This window comes from Pongo pygmaeus, chromosome 5, assembly GCF_028885625.2.
Source record: "Pongo pygmaeus isolate AG05252 chromosome 5, NHGRI_mPonPyg2-v2.0_pri, whole genome shotgun sequence".
Taxonomy (NCBI): Eukaryota; Metazoa; Chordata; class Mammalia; order Primates; family Hominidae; genus Pongo; species Pongo pygmaeus.
This window is the reverse complement of record NC_072378.2, coordinates 101,003,384-101,017,689: the sequence shown is the minus strand read 5'-3', so window position 1 is coordinate 101,017,689 and position 14,306 is coordinate 101,003,384. Positions and strand designations below refer to the sequence as shown.

At 36.6% G+C, this 14,306-nt stretch overlaps 1 protein-coding gene across 3 annotated transcripts in view; it reads right to left on the bottom strand.

Annotated features, from left to right (window-relative positions):
- The window catches only part of GRIK2 (glutamate ionotropic receptor kainate type subunit 2), a 1,201,378-nt gene that overhangs the window by 830,270 nt on the left and 356,802 nt on the right, over positions 1–14,306 (bottom strand). The gene's annotated exons all lie outside the window — the stretch shown is intronic.

Below are 14,306 nucleotides of genomic sequence, written 5' to 3'. Positions count from 1 at the left end.
TCTGGAATCTTGATAAGTCTTCTCATTTTTTAATAGTTACTTTTTGTAAATTTTAGTTACTTTTTTGTAGATTCTATAGCTCACTGCTGCCCTTTTAATTTTTTCCATTTTTAGTTTTATTTTGGATAGTTTGTGTTGTGGAGTGTGTAAATACATACATCTCATATTCTTCAGTGTCTAATATGTGCATTTTTATCTCAGTCTATTAATCACACATAGTGTATTTTTCATCTCAGACATTGTAGTTTTCATCTCTAGAGGTTCATTTTGAGTCTTTTAAAATATCTTTCACATTTCTACTTAAGTATTTAAAGATATACAGTGAAAATAATTGCTCAATATATTTGCCTGCTAATTATAACATGTGTCATTTCTGAGTCAGTTTATATTGATATATTTCCCCTCATTAAAAATTGTTTTCCCACTTCTTTGTATGCCTGATAATTTTTCATTGGATATCATACATTGTGCATTTTACCTTGTTGGGTATTAAGTATTTTTGTATTTGTATAAATATTCTTGAGCTTTTTTTCTGGAGTGCAGTTAAGTTGCTTGGCAACAGTTTGATCCTTTCAGGTCCTGCTTTTTAAAATGTTTAAGGCAGGGCCAGAGTAGTATTTAGTCTACAGCTAATTATTTCCCTATATTGAATCGAGACACCTCTGGGTACTCTATCCACTGCTCTGTAATTTATGTGGTTTTCTTGACTGGCTTGTAGGTCTATTCCCAATCCTGAGGTGATCACTGGGAACCGTCCCTCTAACAATTTTGTGTGGTTCTTTCCACAGTCTTAGACTCTTACCTTGTGTGCTTGCACTGATCAGTATACTGCTGAAAACTCAAGTGGAAATCCAAAATCTCTGGTGTTGTCTGTACAGATCTGTCTCTGGTACTCTCTCCTACAAATATAAACCTTCTTGGTCTCCTTCAATCAGAGGTCTGCCAAGCTCAAATTTTGTCTGCTCTCCCTGAGCCCAGGCCTGGAAATATTTTCAGACCTAGGACAGTCTTAGGGCATACCTTGTTTGTTTCTCATTTCTTTTTTTTTTTTTTTTTTTTTTTTGAGACGGAGTCTTATCATTGCCCAATGTCCAATGTCTTGAAAATCATTGTTTTACATATGGAGTCCAGTTTTTTGTTGCTGTTTCTTATGAGAGGATAAATCTGGTGCCTGTTTCTTGTCACAAACCAGAAGTCCCCCTCTGTTCTGTTTTCTTTTGGAAAGCTTATATTGTCAGAAGATATCTTTACTTAGGATTTTATGACAACTATCAGCAGTTCCAGACATATACCTTCATAGCTCCACTCCCAGAAGAAAAGATCTCAACTCCTTTCCTAGTTGCTGAAGTAAAAATTTCCAAGTTGGTACTGATTAAACTTGACTGGCTGGACATCAGTCAGGTGTATATACTGAAGCAATCACTGTGGTTTGCGGGGGTGCTGTGTTCTGCTGGGGTCAGCATGCATCTCTGTCAACCCCAGAACCAGAAGATAAATAAAACTTACTTTATTCATTCAATTAAAAAATTTTAGGTCGTTTTGTTTTGTTGACTGTTTTACTTTTAAATCATTTAATTAACTGTTACAGTTTTATATTAATTCAGTTCAGCTAAATTAATGTTTTGGTCCCAACATTATAGATATTCTCTGTTCAAGATCATAGATGAAATACACTTTTAGTAATAAGATATTTTCATTACAGAAAAGAATATTTAAAATAATAGTAAGCTTCTGCTTTATCTCTTTTCTACATCAAATGTTTGCATCATTTTTTCCAATTAGTTAACTTCTCAAGTTATCTGTTTTCAATTCTGTAATATAAAGACTGTCATGGTTTATTTTATATTAAAGATTAGGAATATGCAAACACAGATCCATAGTAAGGACTTTCAAATTTTTATCTTGTTCTAAATTAGTTTAAATAAAGTTACTGATTCTTTGCTGACCAATGGTTTTCACGCTGCTTCTCGTGAGTAAAACAAATGGGGTGAGGTGAAAATATACTCTTCCCTCCCTCATTTATATTTCTAAATGACTTGTGAATAGGTAGATATATCCTAGGAAAGACATCAACATTATTATCAAATTACATATTACTTATTTTTTTCAATGAACTTTCCCACATTTTCTAGAGTCTCCTTAAAAGTAGGATCATCATTAAAATATAACTAAAAAGTGTTATTTAATACATCTTTCATTTTTTAATGTAACAAGTAATCGTGGACCTTATATTAGAATAATTTCCATCTTCTAACTCCAGCTGTTCAAAATGGCATGAAATTCATTTTAAAAACTTATAGAACTATTGGACTGAGATTTCTTTAAATAAAAGTTTTGTGACATAAATAAAGTTATATCTGCCTAGCCTTCAGAACAATGGAATGCCTACCAGGAAATACTAGCTGGGAGTCAACCCATTGGATACATTTAATTTACACCTGGCTACTTCTCTTCACAAATCACCTCTAATTGCAGACAAGTACAATAATCTAAAGTTTGAATGACATTTTTTGCGCATGCATCAATGTATTCACTTCAGAAAAGCTGTCCATTTTTCCTTTACTATTTTCTTAAAATGTTAGTTCTTTGAGAAAAAAATGATATTGCAGCTCATTAAGTTAGATTAAATAATCCTTTTTTTCCTGAGAACTACATCAATGCAATCTGTATGGTTTTATTTTTTATTTCTCATCATGATTGGATAGTGTTGATATGCCTCTACACACATTTTAAAACTACATAAAACTTTTGTCAAAAAGTCCAAGAAGAGTTCTTAATTATAGGACTCTCCCTGTCTACATTTATAAAAACAATCAGTCAGAATGACAGTTGGTGAAACAATTAGCATTTTTGTGTTTCAGTTTCTCTTAGATGGCTACATGATGTGATTTGATTTTTTCAAGATATTTTTACAAACTTTTCTTATTCACTTTATCCCATCATAGTGTCACTTAAGTGAGTAGCTTCTGCTCAGAAACTAACATATAACCTCAAAATGAATATATTGATTTGTGACACGAACCCATCACTTAGCATGTTATAAAATGGCAGGCTATTAAAATATTGATGGGTGGCTATGCACTTTTTTTTTTTGAGATGGAGTCTTGCTTGGTCACCCACACTGGACTGGAATGGTGCAATCTTGGCTCGCTGAAACCTCCACCCTCTGGGATTTAAGTAATTCTTCTCCATCAGCCTTCCAAGTAGCTAGGATTACAGGTACCCTCCCCCCACCACACCCAGATAATTTTTGTATTTTTAGTAGACATGGGGTTTCACCATGTTGTCCAGGCTGCTCTCAAACTCCCCCCTTCAAGTGATCAACTCACCTTGGCCTCCCAAAGTGCTGGGATTACAGGTGTGAGGCACCGTGCCTGGCCTAAATTCACTTAAAATTTAAAAGTAAGCATTCATTCAGTGTTGACATTGGAGACTCCAAGCCTCCTTCAATGAGTTAAATATACTTTGTCAAAAACTGGTCATAGATGGCTGAGTGCAGTGGCTCACACCTGTAATGCCAGCACTTTGGGAGGCCAAGGTGGGTGGATCATCTGAAGTCAGGAGTTCAAGACCAGCCTGGCCAACATGGTGAAACCCCATCTCGAAGTACAAAAAATTAGCTGGGTGTGGTGGCAGGCACCTGTAATCCCAGCAACTTGGGAGGCTGAGGCAGGAGAATCGCTTGAGCTGGAGAGGCAGAGGTTGCAGTGAGCCAAGATTGTGCCATTGCACTCCAGCCTGGGCAACAAGAGCAAAACTCTATTAAAAAACAAAACAAAACAAAACAAAAAAACAACAAAAAAAACTGGTCACAGATTTCACTTCTGGCCTAAGTGAAAATATAGAGACCAGATTTACTCAGTCACTTGAAATAATGAAAAAACAGATATCAGACAAGTGATATCTAAAAACAGATATGAAATACAGTGATTCCTAAGAGACAGAAAAAAAAATGAGGTAATCCCTACTATTGTCCCCAAACCACTGCCTTGAGTAAGTTTCCAGGCTGTGACCTAAGGAGAGGAACATGGGCATGAGCTGGAAGAGTCCATAATCGAAGAGAGGAAGCTCAGAGCCCATGGAGACAAAGGCAGTTAGAGTTCTCAGGGAAGAGAAACAGAGATGGTGTAGCTGCAAAGAAAAAGAACCCCAGAGTGCTGAAGAGGGTTTTCCTCAAGTATTCAGCAAAGTACTGATTGGTGTATACACGCTAGGAAACTCTTGAGTCTAGGGAAGAACCATCTGAAAGAAATAAAGGAAGTGGTACCTCAGTCAGGGTCAGAATTAGTGAATGCTCCCCTAAGCCAGTTTGGAAATTCCTATAATTCACATGTTTTGGGTGGAGTTATTAGAAGAGTATTCCCTCAGAGTGAAGTAATTTGCTCTAGACAAAACATTATTGTGTCCTTACATAACAAATCTTACATAAAAAGCAAGACTAAAAAATGAAATTATTTCCCAGAAACTTAACAACATTATGGAACAAAGCTCAAAAATATTAATAGTAATACAAAACATCCAGCATAAACAAGGTAATGTTATTTTCCTTACATGGTTAAAAGAGAAGGGACTTCTTTATTACACTAAAACAGGTTTAGCAGAATCTCTCCTTTTATGGAAAAATTGGACCACTTTAAAGTTTAGTTGGATAATGGAACACTTTGCACAAGTAATTTCATTCTGGTTTGGTCTGATCTGCTGGGGTCTAATGCAGAAAGCTAGCTCAATCTCCCAGAAGCTTTGTTTCACAAGTGATGTTCAAATATTTTCACTCATTCTACAGGTTGTCTTCTCACTCTGTTGATTGTTTTCTTGGTGGTGCAGAAGCTTCTTAGTTGGTGGTGATCTCATTTGTGTATTTTTGCTTTTATTGTCTCTGCTTTTGGGGTGATATCCAAAAACTCATTTCCAAGACCAATGTCATGGAGCTTTTTCTCCATATTTTCTACTAGTAGTTTTACAGTTTCAGGTTTTGCTTTAACTATTTAATCCATTTAGAGTTCATTTTTATATATGATGTGAGACCAGAGTCTAATTTCACTATTTTGCATATGAATATCCAGTTGTTCCAACACTATTTTAAAAATGACTGTTCTTCTCCTGTTGTATGTGTTTGGCACCTTTGTCAAAAATCAATTGACCATAATGCATGGATTAATTTCCAGGCTCTCTATTTTGTTCCATTGGTCTCTGGGTTTGTTTTTATGCCAGTAGCATGCTGTTTTGATTACTATAGCTTTATAATATAGTTTGAAGTCAGGTAGTATGCTGCCTCCAGCTTTTCTTTTATGCTGAAGATTTCTGTGACTTTTGGAGTCTTTTGGGGTTGCAGATCAAGCCAGAATAGATTCATTTATACTAAGTTTTATGTAATCAAACTAAACTTTAAAATGGGATAGTTTTCTTTAAAAAACAAGTGATTCCAATTAGCCTAAATCAGTGTAATAAGTCCCCTTAATTTTAATCCTATAAGGAAAGTAACTTTGAAATGACAAATCAACTTTTGTCCTCTGTTTCTGCTTTTTTCAGCCTTTTCTTTTGCCTAGAAAACCAACCTACCCTGCTCAGTTAATGAAAACACTCATTCTTTTGTGTAGAATGAGGTGTTGCCTGATTTTAGAATTGGAGATAGAAACCAATTAGATCTTCAAGCTAAATTTGTCATAATTTCACCTTTTGACACATACATCTGATACATATACATCTGATACATTCTTAATACATATGCAATATGTATAAAGAGCTCAAACAACTCAATAGTAAGAAAACAATAAGCTGATTAAAAAATGGACAAGAACTTAAATATACATTTCTCAAAAGAAGATATCAGTATTCTAATTTTGTCAGTTTTCTTACTTTTGCCAGTAAGTTTTATACTTTTAAATGTTTACTTATTACAGGTTAATATCCATTTCTTTCACAGAACTCCTTTTAGCATTTCCTTTAAGATAGGTCTGGTGTTGATTAATTTTCTCAGCTTTTGTTTGCCTGGGAAAGTCTTTATCTTTTTTTTATGTTTAAGGATACCTTTCCTGGATACAGACAGTATTCTTGGTTGTCAGTTACGTTTCTTAAATGCTTTGATTATAGCATCCTACTCTCTCTTGGGCTGCAGAGTTTCTACTGAGAAATCCACTGAAAGCTGTATTGGCACGCCATTGAATGTAATATGTTCTTTTTCTCTTGCTCCTTGAATAGTCTTTCTTTGTTTCAATTTTTACTAAAGTGATTATGATGTGCCTTGAGGAATTCCTCTTTAAGTTGAATTTGATTGGTAACCTCTGAGCTTCCTGTACCTGGATGCTGTCATCTTTCTCCAGACTTGGGAAATTTTCAGCCTTTATTTGCTTAAATGTCTCTCTTGTCTCCTTTGGGAAGTCCAATCATGCAGAGATTAGTTCACTTGATGGTGGTCCATAGTCCTCATAGGCCTTCTTTAATCTTTTTTTTAATTCTTTTTGTGCCTCTAATGGGGTGTTTTTTTTATGTTCTGTCTTCAAACTTGCCCATTCTTTTCTCTGTTTGATCAAGACTGCTATTGAATCTTTCTAATGAGTTTTTCAGTCAGTTACTATATTTTTTATTTCTAGGATTTATAATACTTCCATACTGTTGGTGGGAATGTAAATTAGTATGTTATTTTGAAAAACAGTATGAAAGTTCCTCAAAAAATTAAAAACAGAATGGCATATGATCCAGCAATACCACTGCTGTGTACATATCCAAAAATAATAAAATCAGTATGTCAGATATCTGCACTCCCATGTTCATAGCAGCATTATTCATAATAGCCAGTCAACCTACTTATACATCAACAGATTAATAAAGACAGTATGCTGTATATAGAAACTGGGATACTATTCAGCCTTTTTAAAAAGGAAATTCTGGGCCGGGCGCAGTGGCTCACACCTGTAATCCCAGCATTTTGGGAGGCCAAGGAGGGCAGATCACAAAGTCAAGCGATCGAGACCATCCTGGCCAACGTGGTGAAACCCCATCTCTACTAAAAATACAAAAATTAGCCAGGCATGGTGGCGGGTGCCTGCAGTCTCAGCTACTCAGGAGGCTGAGGCAGGAGAATAGCTTGAACTCGGGATATGGAGGTTGCAGTGAGCTGAGATCACGCCACTGCACTCCAGCCTGGTGACATAGAGAGACTCCATCTCATAAACAAAAAATAAAAAAAGCAAAACAAAACAAAACAAAGGTAATTCTGTCATTTGCAATAACATGAATGAATGTGGTGAAAATACAGAGATTTTCAGATTAAATAAAAAGTGAGAATCTAGCAAGACTAATAAAGAAGAAAATAGAGAAGAATCAAATAGATGCAATAAAAAATGACAAAGGGGATATCAACACCGATCCCACAGAAATACAAACTACCATCAGAGAATATTATAAACACCTCTACGCAAATAAACTAGAAAATCTAGAAGAAATGGATAAATTCCTCAACACATACACTCTCCCAAGACTAAACCAGGAAGAAGTTGAATCTGTGAATACACCAGTAACAGGCTCTGAAATTAAGGCAATAATTAATAGCTTAACAACCAAAAAAAGTCCAGAACCAGATGGATTCACAGCCGAATTCTACCAGAGGTACAAGGAAGAGCTGGTACCATTCCTTCTGAAACTATTCCAATCAATAGAAAAAGAGGGCATCTTCCCTAACTCATTTTATGAGGCCAGCATCATCCTGATACCAAAGACTGGCAGAGACAAAACAAAAAAAGAGAATTTTAGACCAATATCCTTGATGAACATTGATGCAAAAATCCTCAATAAAATACTGGCAGACAGAATCCAGCAACACATCAAAAAGCTTATCCACCATGATCAAGTGGGCTTCATTCCTGGGATGCAAGGCTGGTTCAACATACAAAAATCAATAAATGTAATCCAGCATATAAACAGAACCAAAGACAAAAACCACATGATTATCTCAATAGATATAGAAAAGGCCTTTGACAAAATTCAACAACCCTTCATGCTAAAAACTCTCAATAAATCAGGTATTGATGGGACGTATTTCAAAATAATAAAAGCTATCTATGACAAACCCACAGCCAATATCATACTGAATGAACAAAAACTGGAAGCATTCCCTTTGAAAACTGGCACAAGACAGGGATGCCCTCTCTCACCACTCTTATTCAACATAGTGTTGGAAGTTCTGGCCAGGGCAATTAGGCAAGAGAAGGAAATCAAGGGCATTCAGTTAGGAAAAGAGGAAGTCAAATTGTCCCTGTTTGCAGATGACATGATTGTATATCTAGAAAACCCCATCGTCTCAGCCCCAAATCTCCTTAAACTGATAAGCAACTTCAGCAAAGTCTCAGGATACAAAATCATGTGCAAAAACCACAAGCATTCTTATACACCAATAACAGACAAACAGAGAGCCAAATCATGAGTGAACTCCCATTCACAATTGCTTCAAACAGAATAAAATATCTAGGAATCCAACTTACAAGAGATGTGAAGGACCTCTTCAAAGAGAACTACAAACCACTGCTCAATGAAATAAAAGAGGACACAAACAAATGGAAGAACATTCCATGCTCATGGATAGGAAGAATCAATATCATGAAAATGGCCATACTGCCCAAGGTAATTTATAGATTGAATGCCATCCCCATCAATCTACCGATGACTTTCTTCACAGAATTGGAAAAAACTACTTTAAAGTTCATATAGAACCAAAAAAGAGCCTGCATTGCCAAGTCAATCCTAAGTCAAAAGAACAAAGCTGGAGGCATCACGCTAACTGACTTCAAACTATACTACAAGACTACAGTAACCAAAACAGCATGGTACTGGTACCAAAACAGACATATTGACTGATGGAACAGAACAGAGCCCTCAGAAATAATGCTGCATATCTACAACTATCTGATCTTTGACAAACCTGACAAAAACAAGCAATGGGCCACATTTTCTTAATCCAGTCTATCATTGTTGGACATTTGGGTTGGTTCCAAGTCTTTGCTATTGTGAATAATGCCGCAATAAACATACGTGTGCATGTGTCTTTATAGCAGCATGATTTATAGTCCTTTGGGTATATACCCAGTAATGGGATGGCTGGGTCAAATGGAATTTCTAGCTCTAGATCCCTGAGGAATCGCCATACTGACTTCCACAAGGGTTCAACTACTTTACAGTCCCACCAACAGTGTAAAAGTGTTCCTATTTCTCCACATCCTTTCCAGCACCTGTTGTTTCCTGACTTTTTAATGATTGCCATTCTAACTGGTGTGAGATGGTATCTCATTGTGCTTTTGATTTGCATTTCTCTGATGGCCAGTGATGGTGAGCATTTTTTCATGTGTTTTTTGGCTGCATAAATGTCTTCTTTGGAGAAGTGTCTGTTCATGTCCTTCACCCACTTTTTGATGGGGTTGTTTGTTTTTTTCTTGTAAATTTGTTGGAGTTCATTGTAGATTCTGGATATTAGCCCTTTGTCAGATGAGTAGGTTGAGAAAACTTTCTCCCATTTTGTAGGTTGCCTGTTCACTCTGATGGTAGTTTCTTTTGCTGTGCAGAAGCTCTTGAGTTTAATTAGATCCCATTTGTCAATTTTGGCTCTTGTTGCCATTGCTTTTGGTGTTTTAGACATGAAGTCCTTGCCCATGCCTATGTCCTGAATGGTAATGCCTAGGTCTTCTTCTAGGGTTTTTATGGTTTTAGGTCTAACGTTTAAGTCTTTAATCCATCTTGAATTGATTTTTGTATAAGGTGTAAGAAGGGATCCAGTTTCAGCTTTCTCCATATGGCTAGCCAGTTTTCCCAGCACCATTTATTAAATAGGGAATCCTTTCCCCATTGCTTGTTTTTCTCAGGTTTGTCAAAGATCAGATAGTTGTAGATATGTGACGTTATTTCTGAGGGCTCTGTTCTGTTCCGTTGATCTATATCTCTGTTTTGGTACCAGTACCATGCTGTTTTGGTTACTGTAGCCTTGTAGTACAGTTTGAAGTCAGGTAGCATGATGCCTCCAGCTTTGTTCTTTTGGCTTAGGATTGACTTGGCGATGTAGGCTCTTTTTTGGTTCCATATGAACTTTAAAGTAGTTTTTTCCAATTCTGTGAAGAAAGTCATCGGTAGCTTGATGGGGATGGCATAGAATCTGTAAATTACCTTGGGAAGGATGGCCATTTTCATGATATTGATTCTTCCTACCCATGAGCATGGAATGTTCTTCCATTTGTTTGTATCCTCTTTTATTTCCTTGAGCAGTGGTTTGTAGTTCTCCTTGAAGAGGTCCTTCACATCCCTTGCAAGTTGGATTCGTAGGTATTTTATTCTGTTTGAAGCAATTGTGAATGGGAGTTCACTCATGATTTGGCTCTCTGTTTGTCTGTTATTGGTGTATAAGAATGCTTGTGATTTTTGCACATTGATTTTGTATCCTGAGACTTTGCTGAAGTTGCTTATCAGCTTAAGGAGATTTTGGGCTGAGACAATGGGGTTTTCTAGATATACAATCATGTCGTCTGCAAACAGGGACAATTTGGCTTCCTCTTTTCCTAACTGAATACCCTTTATTTCCTTCTCCTGCCTAATTGCCCTGGCCAGAACTTCCAACACTATGTTGAATAGAAGTGGTGAGAGAGGGCATCCCTGTCTTGTGCCAGTTTTCAAAGGGAATGCTTCCAGTTTTTGCCCATTCAGTATGATATTGGCTGTGGGTTTGTCATAGATAGCTCTTATTATTTTGAGATATGTCCCATCAATACCTAATTTATTGATAGTTTTTAGCATGAAGAGTTGTTGAATTTTGTCAAAGGCCTTTTCTGCATCTATTGAGATAACCATGTGGTTTTTGTCTTTGGTTCTGTTTATATGCTGGATTACATTTATTGATTTGAGCATATTGAACCAGCCTTGCATCCCAGGGATGAAGCCCACTTGATCATGGTGGATAAGCTTTTGGATGTGCTGCTGGATTCTGTTTGCCAGTATTTTATTGAGGATTTTTGCATCAATGTTCATCAAGGATATTGGTCTAAAATTCTCTTTTTTGGTTGTGTCTCTGCCCAGCTTTGGTATCAGGATGATGCTGGCCTCATAAAATGAGTTAGGGAGGATTCCCTCTTTTTCTATTGATTGGAATAGTTTCAGAAGGAATGGTACCAGTTCCTCCTTCTACCTCTGGTAGAATTCGGCTGTGAACCCATCTGGTCCTGGACTTTTTTTGGTTGGTAAGCTATTGATTATTGCCATAATTCCAGCTACTGTTATTGGTCTATTCAGAGATTCAACTTCTTCCTGGTTTAGTCTTGGGAGGGTGTATGTGTTGAGGAATTTATCCATTTCTTCTAGATTTTCTAGTTTATTTGCATAGAGGTGTTTGTAGTATTCTCTGATGGTAGTTTGTATTTCTGTGGGATCGGTGGTGATATCCCCTTTGTCATTTTTTATTGCATCTATTTGATTCTTCTCTCTTTTTTTCTTTATTAATCTTGCTAGCGGTCTATCAATTTTGTTGATCCTTTCAAAAAACCAGCTCCTGGATTCATTTATTTTTTGAAGGGTTTTTTGGGTCTCTATTTCCTTCAGTTCTGCTCTGATTTTAGTTATTTCTTGCCTTCTGCTAGCTTTTGAATGTGTTTGCTCTTGCTTTTCTAGTTCTTTTAATTGTGATGTTAGGGTGTCAATTTTGGATCTTTCCTGCTTTCTCTTATGGGCATTTAGTGCTATAAATTTCCCTCTACACACTGCTTTGAATGCATCCCAGAGATTCTGGTATGTTGTGTCTTGGTTCTCATTAGTTTCAAAGAACATCTTTATTTCTGCCTTCATTTCGTTATGTACCCAGTAGTCATTCAGGAGCAGGTTGTTCAGTTTCCATGTAGTTGAGCAGTCTTGAGTGAGATTCTTAATCCTGAGTTCTAGCTTGATTGCACTGTGATCTGAGAGATAGTTTGTTATAATTTCTGTTCTTTTACATTTACTGAGGAGAGCTTTACTTCCAAGTATGTGGTCAATTTTGGAATAGGTGTGGTGTGGTGCTGAAAAAAATGTATATTCTGTTGATTTGGGGTGGAGAGTTCTGTAGATGTCTATTAGGTCCGCTTGTTGCAGAGCTGAGTTCAATTCCTGGGTATCCTTGTTGACTTTCTGTCTCGTTGATCTGTCTAATGTTGACAGTGGGGTGATAGACTGGATTAAGAAAATGTGGCACATATACACCATGGAATACTATGCAGCCATAAAAAATGATGAGTTCATGTCCTTTGTAGGGACATGGATGAAATTGGAAATCATCATTCTCAGTAAACTATCGCAAGAACAAAAAACCAAACACCGCATATTCTCACTCATAGGTGGGAATTGAATAATGAGAACACATGGACACAGGAAGGGGAACATCACACTTTGGGGACTGTTGTGGGGTGGGGGGAGGGAGGAGGGATAGCATTGGGAGATACACCTAATGCTAGATGATGAGTTAGTGGGTGCAGCGCACCAGCATGGCACATGTATATGTATGTAACTAACCTGCACATTGCGCACATGTAGCATAAAACCTAAAGTACAATAATAATAAAAAAATAAATAAAAAAAAGAAACAAAAAACAAAAAACAAACAAAAAAAAACAAGCAATGGGGAAAGGATTCCCTATTTAATAAATGGTGCTGGGCAAACTGGCTAGCCATATGTAGAAAGCTGAAACTGGATCCCTTCCTTACACTTTATGTAAAAATTAATTCAAGATGGATTAAAGACTTAAATGTCAGACCTAAAACGATAAAAACCCTAGAAAAAAACCTAGGTAATACTATTCAGGACATAGGCATGGGCAAGGACTTCATGTCTGAAACACTAAAAGCAATGGCAATAAAAGCCAAAATTGACAAACGGGATCTAATTAAACTAAAGAGCTTCTGCACAGCAAAAAAAAACTACCATCAGAGTGAACACGCAACCTAAAGAATGAGAGAAAATTTTTGCAGTCTACTCTACTGACAAAGGATTAATGTCCAGAATCTACAATGAACTCAAACAAATTTACAAGAAAAAAACAACCCCATGAAAAAGTTGGCAAAGGATATGAACAGACACTTCTCAAAAGAAGACATTTATGCAGCCAAAAAACACATGAAAAAATGCTCACCATCACTGGCCATGAGAGAAATGCAAATCAAAACCACAATGAGATACCATCTCACACCAGTTAGAATGGTGATCATTAAAAAGTCAGGAAACAACAGGTGCTGGAGAGGAAGTGGAGAAATAGGAACAATTTTACACTGTTGGTGGGACTTTAAACTAGTTCAACCATTGTGGAAGTAGGTGTGGCGATCTAGAACTAGAAATAACATTTGACCCAGCCATCCCATTACTGGGTATATACCCAAAGGATTATAAATCATGCTGCTATAAAGAAACATGTACACATATGTTTATTGCAGCACTATTCACAATAGCAAAGACTTGGAACCAACCCAAATGTCCAACAATGACAGACTGGATTAAGAAAATGTGGCACATATACACCATGGAATACTATGCAGTCATAAAAACTGATGAGTTCATGTCCTTTGTAGGGACATGGATGAACTGGAAACCATCATTCTCACCCAACTATCGCAAGGACAAAAAACCAAACACTGCGTGTTCTCACTCATAGGTGGGAATTGAACAATGAGAACACATGGACACAGGAAGGGGAACATCACACACTGGGGCCTGTTGTGGGGTGGGGGGAGGGGGGAGGGATAGCATTCGGAGATATACCTAATGCTAAATGACAAGTTAATGGGTGCAGCACACCAACATGGCACATGTATACATATGTAACAAACCGGCACGTTGTGCACATGTATCCTAAAACTTAAAGTATAATAATAATAATAAAAAAAGTGAGAATCGAATCAACTGTATGCTACCTACCGATGCAAAAAAAAATGGCTTTTAAATATAGAAAAATATATGCTAAAAGCAAAAGAATTGAGGAAAGTTATACTATGCTAATGCTAATTATGGAAACGCTGGAGTGGTTATATTAATTAGTCAATATCAGAGCAAAGAATATTACCTCGGATAAAGTTATTTTGTGATGATAAAAAGGTCAATTCCTCAATAAGGCATAACAATTCCACCTAATAACAGCTTTAAAATATATTAACCAATAACTAATAGAACTGCATGAAGGAACTGACAAACACATAACTATCATCAGAGATTTTAACACCCCTCTCTCTATCTAAAAGGACAAGTAGAAAGAAGTATTATAAGTAGACATAAACAACACTATTAACCTATGTCACTTAATAGGTGTTCAGTGAAGACT